Genomic DNA, 12,470 nt, shown 5'->3' with positions numbered 1-12,470 from the left:
TGCTCTCCAACTGGTGCTTTTTAATAAGAGGATGATAACTCAACATAAAAGTAAATAGATATGCCCTTCACAAAGGGAAGCAGGGATTTGTAGAGGTGCTAGAGCTCGGTTTTTAAATAGAGATGGATAATATTTTGAGCGGTATACTTTCATTGTCAATATAACAACCGAGAGATTTCGATATCTTCCATGCTACACACATTATAGGCGGTTCTCAAAAAGAATGGTAAAGTTTATACTCCCCTACCACAAACAAGCATCAATCCATAGCTTGCCTGAAACAACGGGTGCCTCCAACTAACAATAATCCTGGGAGAGTTTTGTTTGTAATTATTTTGATTTGATTTGAGCATGGGACTGGGCATCCCGGTGACCAGCCATTTTCTCGTGAGTGAGGAGCGGAGTACACTCCTCTTGAGAATAACCCGCCTAGCATGGAAGATACATGAGCTATTCGAGCATACAAAACAGAATTTTTATTTAAAGGTTTAGAGTTTGACACATACAAATTTACTTGGAACGGCAGGTAGATACCGCATATAGGAAGGTATGGTAGACTCACATGGAACAACTTTTGGGGTTTATGGAATTGGATGCACAAGCAGTATTCCCGCTTAGTACAGGTGAAGGCTATAAAGAGACTGGGAAGCGACCAGCTAGAGAGCGACAATAGTCATGAACATGCATTAAAATTAATCAATGTTGAATGCAAGCATGAGTAGGATATAAATCACCATGAACATAAATATCGTGGAGGCTATGCTAATTTTGTTTCAACTACATGCGTGAACATGTGTCAAGTCAAGCCACTCGAATCATTCAAAGAAGGATACCACCCTATCATACCACATCACAACCATTTTAATAGCATGTTGGCACGCAAGGTAAACCATTATAAACTCCTAGCAAATTAAGCATGGCATAAGCAACTATAATCTCTAATTGTCATTGCAAACATGTTTCACTCATAATAGGGTGAATCAGAAACGATGAACTAATCGTATTATAAAGACAAGAGAGGTCGAGTTCATACCAACTTTTTTCATCTCAACCAGTTCATCATATATCGTCATTATTGTCTTTCGCTTGCACGACCGAATGATGTGAATAATAATAATAATAGTGCACGTGCATTGGACTAAGCTAGAATCTGCAAGCATTCAATTGAAAAGAGAAGACAAGGTAATATAGGCTCTTTGTTAGATCGACAATAATGCATATGAGAGCCACTTAACATTTTCATTAAGGTCTTCCCCTCTCGACCCCTATAGAAAAGAAAAGAAACAAAACTATTTACACGGGAAAGTTCCCAACAAGCAAAAGAAGAACGAGAAATCTTTTGGGGTTTTCTTTTAATTATTACTACTACAAGCATGGAAAATAAACTAGCTAAAAGCTACAACTAATTTTTTTAATTTTTATCTTAAGGTTTTTCAAACACACAAGAAGAAAGCTAGAAAAAGAAATTGAACTAGCACGGATAGTACGATGAAAAAGTATGAGCATCGATAACTGGCATGAATGTGTGAACATGAATGTAATGTCGGTGATAGATATGTACTCCCCCAAGCTTAGGCTTTTGGCCTAAGTTGGTCTATGCCCATGGATCAAAGCTGCCCTCTCCGATGTACTGAGGAGGATCCTCAGGGTGCCACTGGTTAGCGATCTCCTCCGGATCCCACTAATAAACAAACTGACAGTGAGGATCAGATAGTGGCTCCGGCTCTGGAGCCGATGTTAGGCTCTGGTATGCCTGAACGGCCTCCGGCCAAACAAGGTACGTTCCTGAAAATATGTTGAACAAAGATGGAGCAGGCAAGGTAATAGTCTCAAAGTGATTCTTATTAAATATTAGTCTATAGTTAAGCATCTTCTTCTTATTCTTAACAATAAAATCATGTGCTACCATGCTTTTATAATCTAGAAAAATATGAGGCAACACCTTTTTCTCTTTCTCATAATGCCTAATATTAAAGTGTGCAGCAAGGCGCGAGGCGAAGATGCCTCCTAAGACGAGACCCTTTGTACGGTTCAGATTTAACCGTTTAGCAACAATAGCGCCTAAACTAAAAGTGGTATCACGAAACAAAGCATGTCGCAAAATAACAATATCAGGGCACTAAGATTTCCACAGTTCCCGCGACCAATTAAGCATCTACTAGCAAATATTGCAAAGTAACGTAGGACAAGAAAATGTATGCTAGTAATTCTTGCATCGGAAACCTTCCTCGTTTCCCCTACAGCAATCATATCAATAAATCCTTCCACATTATTACGATGTGGTTTCTCTATGCTGCCCTCAAAGGGTATCCTACAAACCCGGCAAAAATCATAAAGTGACATCTCCTTGTGCTCATCATATAAATAAAATTCCACCAAAGGCAGCGATCTCCTAGCATGGAAATGAAAATGTTGCACAAAAATATTGGTGAGTAGGAGATACTGTTCACGCTGGTCGTGGAGGAAGTCGGTGAGGCCTGCATTCTCAGCCAAATAATAAAATCTTCATAAATCTCGGCTTCTCTCAAGAACTCATCACACGACCATTCACACGGCCGAACCTCTGCACTACGAGGGAGATTATACTTGGGCTTCTTATTCTCTTCACTTTGCTTATCCTTCGAGCTTCGACTCGATGAGCCCCTCAAAAATCTCTTCATCTTTTTCTGAAAATTTCTGAAATTTTTAGTAACTTAAAATAAAAATGAACCAAACTCACCAAAATCGATAGCAACTACCCCTACAAGTGTCTAGAGGCTATATCATGCATTAAAACTACTTTTGACCACATAATATTGACATGCAAGCTCAAGAACAGGGTCACCTAAGCAGCAAAAATTTGCAATAAATAAAGCACCAGAACAAAAACTAATTGGACCATTGGAGGAGTCACATACCAAAGAACAATTCCCCAAAGCAGTTTTGTGAATGGAGCTTTGAGCAAGGAGATTGAAAATGGCAGCAAGATGAGCTAGAACACGGGTTTGAGCTGGTGGATGATTTTTTCTGGATGAAGACGAAGTGTGTGGGTGCAAGAATAAGTGGAGGGGACCCATGTGGGGTCCACGAGGCAGGGGGCACGCTCAGGGGGTAGGGCGCTCGTGGGCACATGGTGGGTCCCCCTGATGTGTTTTCAGTGCCAATAATTCTTAAATATTCTGGAAAAAATCATATTTCATTTTCAGGGCAATGGGAGAATTTTTATTTTCAGGGTATTTTTTATTTCAAGGATACTTTAGAAAACAGACAGAAAATACTATTTTTACTTTATTTAAGATAAATAATAGAAATTAAAAGAGGGTACAGAAGGTTGTGCTTTCTAACTTCATCCATCTCATGCTCATCAAAAGGAATCCACTAACAAGGTTGATCAAGTCTTGTTAACAAACTCATTCCGAATCGCATGAAACCGGAGAAATTTTGAATAACACTAGGTTACCTCAACGGGGATATGCACATCCCCAACAATAAGAATATCACATTTCTTCTTGACAATGGGAAGAGGAAATTAAAAACCTCCAATAATAATCGTTCAAAATTTTCTAATAGAATTGATACCATGGACTTGAGGTTGTTTCCTCAGAAAGTGTACCGTATGCTCATTACCATTAACATGAAAAGTGACATTGCCTTTGTTGCAATCAATAACAGCCCTTGCAGTATTCAAAAAGGGTCTACCAAGGATAATAGACATACTATCGTCCTTGGGAATATCAAGAATAACAAAGTCCGTTAAAATGGTAACGTTTCCAACCACAATAGGCACATCCTCACAAATACCGACATGTATAGCAGTTGAATTATCAGCCATTTGTAAAAATATTTTAGTAGGTGTCAACTTATTCAAGTCAAGTCTACGATATAAAGAGAGAGGCATAACACTAACACCGGATCCAAGATCACATAAAGCAGTTTTAACATAGTTTCTTTTAATGGAGCATGGTATAGTTGGTACTCCTGAATCTCCAAGTTTTTCTGGTATTCCACCTCTGAAAGTATAATTAGCAAGCATGGTGGAAATTTCAGCTTCCGGTATCTTTCTTTTATTAGTAACAATATTCTTCATGTACTTAGCATAAGGGTTCATTTTAAGCATATCAGTCAAACACATATGCAAAAAATAGGTCTAATCATTTCAGCAAAGCGCTCGAAATCCTCATCATCCTTTTTCTTGGATGGTTTAGGAGGAAAGGGCATGGGTTTCTGAACCCATAGTTCTCTTTCTTTACCGTGCTTCCTAGCAACAAAATCTCTCTTATCATAACGTTGATTCTTTGATTGTGGGTTATCAAGATCAACAGCAGGTTCAATCTCTACATCATTATCATTGCTAGGTTGAGCATCAACATGGACATCATCATTAACATTCTCACTAGGTTCATGTTCATTACCAGATTGTGTTTCAGCATCAGAAATATAAATATCATTGGGATTCTCAGGTGTCAATAACAGGTTCTCTAGAAGCATGCAAAGTTCCATCATTTTTCTTTTTCTTCTTCTTAGAAGAACTAGGTGCATCAACATTAGTTCTATGAGAATCTTTCTCAATTCTCTTGGGGTGACCCTCAGGATACAAAGGTTCCTGAGTCATTTTACCCCCTCTAGTCATAACTCTAACAACATTATCATTTTTCTTATTGTTTAATTCATTGAGAAAATCATTCTGAGCTTTAAGTACTTGTTCTACTTGAGTGGTAACCATAGAAACATGTTTACTAATGAGTTTAAGTTCACCTTTAACTCTAGACATATAATCACTCAAGTGTTCAAGCATATCAGCATTGTGTTTCAATTGTCTACCAACATAAGCATTGAAGTTTTCTTGTTTAACAATAAAATTATCAAACTCATCCAAGCATTGGCTAGCAGACTTATAACGAGGAATATCACCTTCATCAAATCTATATAGAGAACTTACCTTTACTACCTGTGTCGGGTTATCAAGACCATGTATTTCTTCAATAGGTGGTAAATTCTTAACATCTTCAGCTTTAATACCTTTTTTTCATAGATTTCTTTGCCTCTTGCATATCTTCAGGATTGAGAAATAGAATACCCCTTTTCTTCGGAGTTGGTTCAGGAAGTGTCCAATCATTTTCATTACTCAACATATTATTCAATAGCAATTCAGCTTGATCAACAATTCTTTCCCTGAAAACACAACCAACACAACTATCCAAGTGGTCTCTAGAAGCATCAGTTAGTCCATTATAAAATATATCAAGTATTTCATTTTTCTTGAGAGGATGATCAGGCAAAGCATTAAGTAATTGGAGAAGCCTCCCCCAAGCTTGTGGGAGACTCTCTTCTTCAATTTGCACAAAATTATATATTTCCCTTAAGGCAGCTTGTTTCTTATGAGTGGGGAAATATTTAGCAAAGAAATAATAAATCATATCCTAGGGACTACGCACACAACCAGGATCAAGAGAATTAAACCATATTTTAGCATCACCCTTTAATGAGAACGGAAACAACTTAAGGATAAAGTAATAGCGAGTTTTCTCATCATTAGTAAACAGGGTGGCTATATCATTTAATTTAGTAAGATGTGCCACAAGAGTTTCAGATTCATAGCCATAAAAGGATCAGATTCAACCAAAGTAATTAACTCAGGGTCGACAGAGAAATCATAATCCTTATCGAGAATAAAGATAGGTGAAGTAGCAAAAGCAGGGTCATATTTCATTCTAGCATTCAAAGACTTTTCTTTAAGCTTAGCTAATAATTTCTTAAGATCAGATATATCATTGCAAGCTAACATAACTCTCAGGCACAACAGACAATTCATATCTAGGGGGAGAATCTTCATCATCACTTTCATCAATATTATCAGTTTCAATAATTTCATTCTCTCTAACCCTAGCAAGTTGTTCATCAAGAAATTCACCTAATGGCACAATAATATCAAGCATAGAAGTAGTTTCATCATAAGTATCATGCAAAGCAGAAGTGACATCATCAATAATATGCGGCATATCAGAATGAATAGCAGGTGTAGGTGTCGCAAGTTTACTCAAAACAGAAGGTGAATCAAGTGCAAAGCTAGATGGCAGTTCCTTACCTCCCCTCGTAGTTGAGGGAAAAATCTTGGTTCTTTTATCTTTCAAGTTCTTCATAGTGATCAGCAGATATAAATCCCAAGTGACTTAAAGAATAGAACTATGCTCCCCGGCAACGGCGCCAGAAAATAGTCTTGATAACCCACAAGTATAGGGGATCGCAACAGTTTTCGAGGGTAGAGTATTCAACCCAAATTTATTGATTCGACACAAGGGGATCCAAAGAATATTCTCAAGTATTTGAAGCTGAGTTGTCAATTCAACCACACCTGGAAAACTTAATATCTGCAGCAAAGTATTTAGTAGCAAAGTAATATGATAATAGCGGTAACGGTAGCAAAAGTAATAGTTTTGGTTTTATAGTGATTGTAACAATAGTAATGGAAAAGTAAATAAGCAAAGAACAATATGTGAAGAGCTCGTAGGCAATGGATCAGTGATGGATAATTATGTTAGATGCGATTCCTCATGCAATAGTTATAACATAGCGTGACACAGAACTAGCTCCAGTTCATCAATGTAATGTAGGCATGTATTTCGAATATAGTCATACGTGCTTATGTAAAAGAACTAGCATGACATCTTTTGTCCTTACCCTCCCGTGGCAGCGGGGTCCTATTAAAAACTAAGGGATATTAAGACCTCCTTTTAATAGTGTACCGGACCAAAGCATTAACACTTAGTGAATACATGAACTCCTCAAACTACGGTCATCACCGATAAGTATCTCGATTATTCTCACTTCGGTGTTAATGGATCATAACACATAATAGGTGACTATAGACTTGCAAGATAGGATCAAGAACTCACATATATTCATGAAAACATAATAGGTTCAGATCTGAAATCATGGCACTCGGGCCCTAGTGACAAGCATTAAGCATAGCAAAGTCATAGCAATATCAATCTCAGAACATAATGGATACTAGAGATCAAATCCTAACAAAACTAACTCGATTACGTGATAAATCTCATCCAACCCATCACCGTCCAGCAAGCCTATGATGGAATTACTCACGCACGGTGGTGAGCATTATGAAATTGGTGATGGAGAAAGGTTGATGATGACGATGGCGACGAATTCCCCTCTCCGGAGCTCCGAACGGACTCCAGATCAGCCCTCATGAGAGAGATTAGGGCTTGGCGGCGGCTCCGTATTGTAAAACGCGATGAATCCTTATCTCCTATTTTTTCCCCGAACACAAATATATAGAGTTGGAGTTAAGGTCGGAGGAGCACTAGGGGGGCCACGAGGCAGGGGGCGCGCCCCCCATCCTCATGGACAAGGTGTGAGCCCCCTGGCCTTGATTCTTTCGCCATATTTTTTATATATTTCGAAAATATTCTCCGTTGATTTTCATGTCATTCCAAGAACTTTTATTTCTGCACAAAAATAACACCAAGTCAATTCTGCTGAAAACAGCATCAGTCCAGGTTAGTTCCATTCAAATCATGCAAGTTAGAGTCCAAAACAAGGGCAAAAATATTTGGAAAAGTAGATACGACGGAGACGTATCAGTAGGCGGGCTGTAAGACTTTAAATATTATATCTTTGCTGAGTTGGATGAGAGAGAAGAGGGGAGAGAAGGTAAGCAGGCTGTAGATTTACAGCCGGCTGTAGTAATGGGCTCCAAGAAGCTATGTGAGAGTGTATGATGGGCCATGCAGTAGAAAACTAGTACTTTCTTGTAGCCCACTACTATACATGTTGGCTATTACATTGGCTACAGATGACATGACAACATGTTATAGCCATCAATCGACTATATTATTAACCATACTTTAATGCTCCTTTTCCTCTTTAATTGCTTTGCCACATTATTTTTCTACCTATGTGGCACCCTTAGCACCTGTACACACAGTGGAGCACTGGAAAGGGCCTTAGGTGGCTCTAGCCTACTCAACAAAACTAAAGAAAATGTTAAAAAAGCATACCATGAACACATCCAAGCATATAATCGTGGTTTAGTCTATAAAAATGTTCCTTGCCTTTTATGTACGCACTGACATACGATTACTAGAACCAAAATTATTACGCTTGATGATTAGGAAGTCATAACATTTCTATCGTCGTGGATGGATGTGTCACGCGTGGTTAACAAAGATGTGGGCTTTAGTAAGCCCCCCTCAATTTTTCTTAAGAGGACACTTTTCATCAATTAGTATTCTTTAGATTTGTTTTCTCCTCCCACATAGAGTTGAGACTAGGGCTAAATTATGCAAAGGCCGCCGAGTCCCTCACCAACCACCTAGGAATATGCATACAATTGTTGGTCCTATTACATAACCGGTATCTGCATTGCACCAGAGGTAGGACCATGGGCACCCGCGCTTTCTCGACGGCGTGCACTCTCCTTGAAGATGCATCCACGTGTCTCTGTTGAGATAGGAATGCAAAATACACAACTTGGATTCTTAGATTAGTCAATCTCACTCAACAAGAAACTTGCTCGATACATGCTCTCATGAGTAATACGGTGCCATGTTCATTCATATGAGAGAAGTCTCTCAAAACGCAAAAATAAAAATACTCTACTGAGTGTGATTCTGCCCTACACTTGATTCTATAACAGATCATGTTGATCTCACATTCACTTTCTCGTCGTAGTGGTAGAGGTACGGTCATCGATGGACGAGTATCGGTTTGGAAACCTCAACATGGCCCAATATGGATGTGTGGAGAAGATGTATGGATAACCAACAGGTGGAGATTCCGATCCACGTGGACATTTTGAGATGATCATGGAGGCCAACGTTAGATTGTGATTTCACGGGAAACAAGGACAGTGAGACTAAGCAATAACTACTTATGGGTTGCACCTAAAGGTAGGACGCATTCGTGTATTGACGGCGAAGTCATGTCGATCATGTATTATTGGATCTAAATCAACAATGACGAGGGAGTTCTTCAAGATCAATATGGCGACTGCTCGTTTTGCATGGTATGAGTTGCTTGCTATGGCTTTAGTGTTGGATCTTGGTTGCTTGTATTTCATTGTGGCCTCTAGCTTCTTAAATATGTGCCTTGTGTTGGACGTGAAAGCTTGATCTTCTTTGAGTTTGCTTGTAGACGGTTTAAACTACAGATTTCTTGCGACACCTTTCTTATTTCATGTGATCGTTGCCCTGTACCATAGGGCACAAGTGCTCTAGAAAACCCTTATACCCACATACATTTTCCAAGCCTTTATCCAAAAAGGCTTTCACCCCGCTTTATATATAAAGCACAAAACCACAAGCATCCAGTACAACTACACGCCACACCAACGCAACACACGCACACACCCAGGACATGATACATAGGCGTTGGGCACAACAACACCACTCCTAGCACTACCGCCCCGAAGAGATGAAGCTACATATGACGAACCATGCGCTCCAAGGCGGCGCCTTCAGGAAGGATACGACGCCGGAGCGCCGCCACCGCCCGATCCAAGGATCAGAGTTTCCCCCGGAGCCGCATGATGGGCAATGAGAGCCGCGATGACGCCTTCAAGAAGGGAACGATCTTCGCCGCCGATGGTCCATCCGAAGATAGAGCAGGTTTTCACCTCGGCCAACATTCACCGCCACCGATCGCCATACCCCGGCAACCACGCTGCCCACACGACCATGGTGACCGGGCAGCACCAAGGCACGGGCTCTGCCCAAGAGCACCACGCAACCACCACCAGGGCCGCCGCCCCAGCATCCAAGACCTCGACACCACCTCACCCGAGACCCGCCGCACCCCAAAGAAAGAGACGAGCGGAAAGGTCCCACCTTTCACGCCCCTGGGCAACCCCCAGCGTTGAGACCCAATAGGTCGGCCAAAACTGTCATCCACCGACCCATCCTGCTGCCCCAAGCGCGAGACGAGCTCGGTCCTGCAGCAACGAGAGGGGGGCGAGGTCAATCCTGCTGCATCGCGCGCGAGACGAGTTCGGTCCTGCTGCATCGTGCGTGAGACGAGCTCGGTCCTGCGGCATCGGGCGCGAGATGAGCGGTGGACCGCAGCTGGGAGAGGACCAGCCCTTTGATGGGAGTAGCGCCCGGGCGACGAGGAGAAGGGGTGAAGGTCGAGACGGCCCGAACGCAGACAAACCGACGTCGGAGAAGCCGACCGTTGTTTCCAAGCCTTTCAATCTCACATTCCACATAACATGTGGAATAACTCATATGACTACATCGTACCTAAGATCTATGATATTTGGTATACTAATATTTCAGATACATTTATACAAACTTTCATTTATAATTTTATTATTATTAGAAAAGTAAGAGATTAACTAAAAGTAAAGATTGCTATTTAATTGAGTTATGCTTCAAGAATGATGAGAGGGCATAACTAATAATTATCTATTTCAACCCAGTTACTTCAAAACCCACACTCTAACATTGAAAAAAAATACCAACCGAGGAGACAAAGCAACCTACCGTAGCTAATATTTTTTGATTCAGTTGATATGAAACTACTTATCAAAATATAGTGGCAACAACAAAAATCCCAATTTCGATGGGCTGGTTGGCTTAGAGCTACATTCAAATTAATAAAAAAATCAACTATATTTCGAGGTGCAAAGCAAAATGTATTGATACAATCAATGTTGATGCTATATTCAAATTTGATATATTATTGTGTCATGTCCTTGTGCGGTTTTTATCCTTACCACCATTCGTACTTAAATTATAGCTTTGTACTTGTATTGGTGGTAAAGTCTAGATGACATTGTCAGCATATCTAGTATTCTCTTTAAACCATATGGCATTGGTGGATGTTCCACCCTAACCCTTAACCTTCACCTAGATCTCGCCTTAGCTTGCTCCACCTTGCTTTGGCCCCTGAAATCCAGGAGTGAGCTGCCTTCTATACGAGTTTGCTAGGTGCAGTGGCGGAGCTTGAAGCCCAACTCTGGGCAGGCTGGGCGGGCCAAAATGAAGGAAATAGCGTGTGGACTAGTGTTATAAGGTCCAACGGTAAAAAAATGTACAAACTTCAAAATATTGGGCGGGCCATGGCCAATCCGGCCTTGCTGTAGCTCCGCCATTGGTTAGGTGTTAGGTCATGTCCCCGACACCAAGGCGAAGCGAGAAAAACGTGGCAAACTTGGAACCAAAATTGATTCAATCAGAGTGACTGTTTTTTCCACCGGTAGTTACCACCTGAACATCTGAAAAACCGAAAGTGGTAGCGAAGTTCCAAGAAAAAGATATGTTTGGGGGAGGGAGGGAGGGAGGGGGGGGGGATCGAGAAATGCATCAGTTGATCCCTAAATAATCGCCACACTTACCCAGAAGTCTTTGTCTACTTTTTTGTTGATAAATTTCAATTATGAAATGCTCTTTGGGTATTTTTCCTTAAAATATAGTTGGAGAGAATATGCTTTTTCAAATGATCTCTCTTTTGAAACATTGTAAAAATGCAAATGTTCATGTACACGCAGCCCTATGAACGTGTGCACACATCTTCGAGGGATTGAGCTGACACATCTTATATTTGACGAAGTTACCACATAGGCGTCGTAATCGACGGGAACTTCGTTTCCCACCGAACGAACATCACCGAAATCTCAAATAAGTTTAGAAAAGTACGAACACTAGCGTCAAAACTAGAACTTGAAAACCGATGGACCTATTTCTCCACCAGGAATCTAACCATCCTAGCTACGTCCAGTTCGCCAAAATGATTTTTTATATTCCCGATACAACATTATTTGCACTAATTTGGTGTTAAAATGGAGAAATATTGTCCAGGTCTAAACTTTGCCAGCGTTCGTTTTCTGCGTAACGATGGTGGTAATGCTTGATCATTGCTTTATATATAATAAATAAAATGGGGCGAAAGACTTTTTGGGCTAAGCTTTACGAGCGTGCAACATACTCCAAATTTTAGCAGTCACGATCATGGCCGCGGTAACCCGGAAACCTCGCCCGCAAAAAATGAAAACAAAAACCGGAAGCCTGAACGCTCCTTGGCTAGTTCTTGCAATATCTTCCGTGGTCACGACGGAGAAAAAGGAAGGGACCCGAGACCCGTCAGGCCGTCACCCACCACCTCCTCCATTCCGACCTCAGTGACACGGTGGCGCCGTAGCCATTCGTCCGGCCGGCCACCCATCATCAAGAGAGAGAGGGAGCAGACGGGTTGACTGGGGCAGTTGACCGGCAAAGTCCGTGGATCTCCGCGTCCCCAGTCCATACTGCGCGCCCCTCTCGCCCTCGCCGGGCCCACGGCTGGGCCCCCACCCGCTTAGAAAAACTCCCTCGCCTCCACTTTCTTTTCCCTTTCTTTGACGGACGGGCGGCTGCTCTCCTCTCCTCTCACCTCCTCCCACCTCCGGTCCTCCCTCCCTCCTCTCCCCACTACTCACAGACTCTTCTCTCCCCTCCCCCTCCCTGGGTCCTCCCGGTTCCCACCTATGCGCGGAC

This window comes from Triticum dicoccoides, chromosome 1A, assembly GCF_002162155.2.
Source record: "Triticum dicoccoides isolate Atlit2015 ecotype Zavitan chromosome 1A, WEW_v2.0, whole genome shotgun sequence".
Classification (NCBI taxonomy): Eukaryota; Viridiplantae; Streptophyta; class Magnoliopsida; order Poales; family Poaceae; genus Triticum; species Triticum dicoccoides.
The sequence above is the reverse complement of the archived record's forward strand: the minus strand, read 5'-3'. Positions refer to the sequence as shown.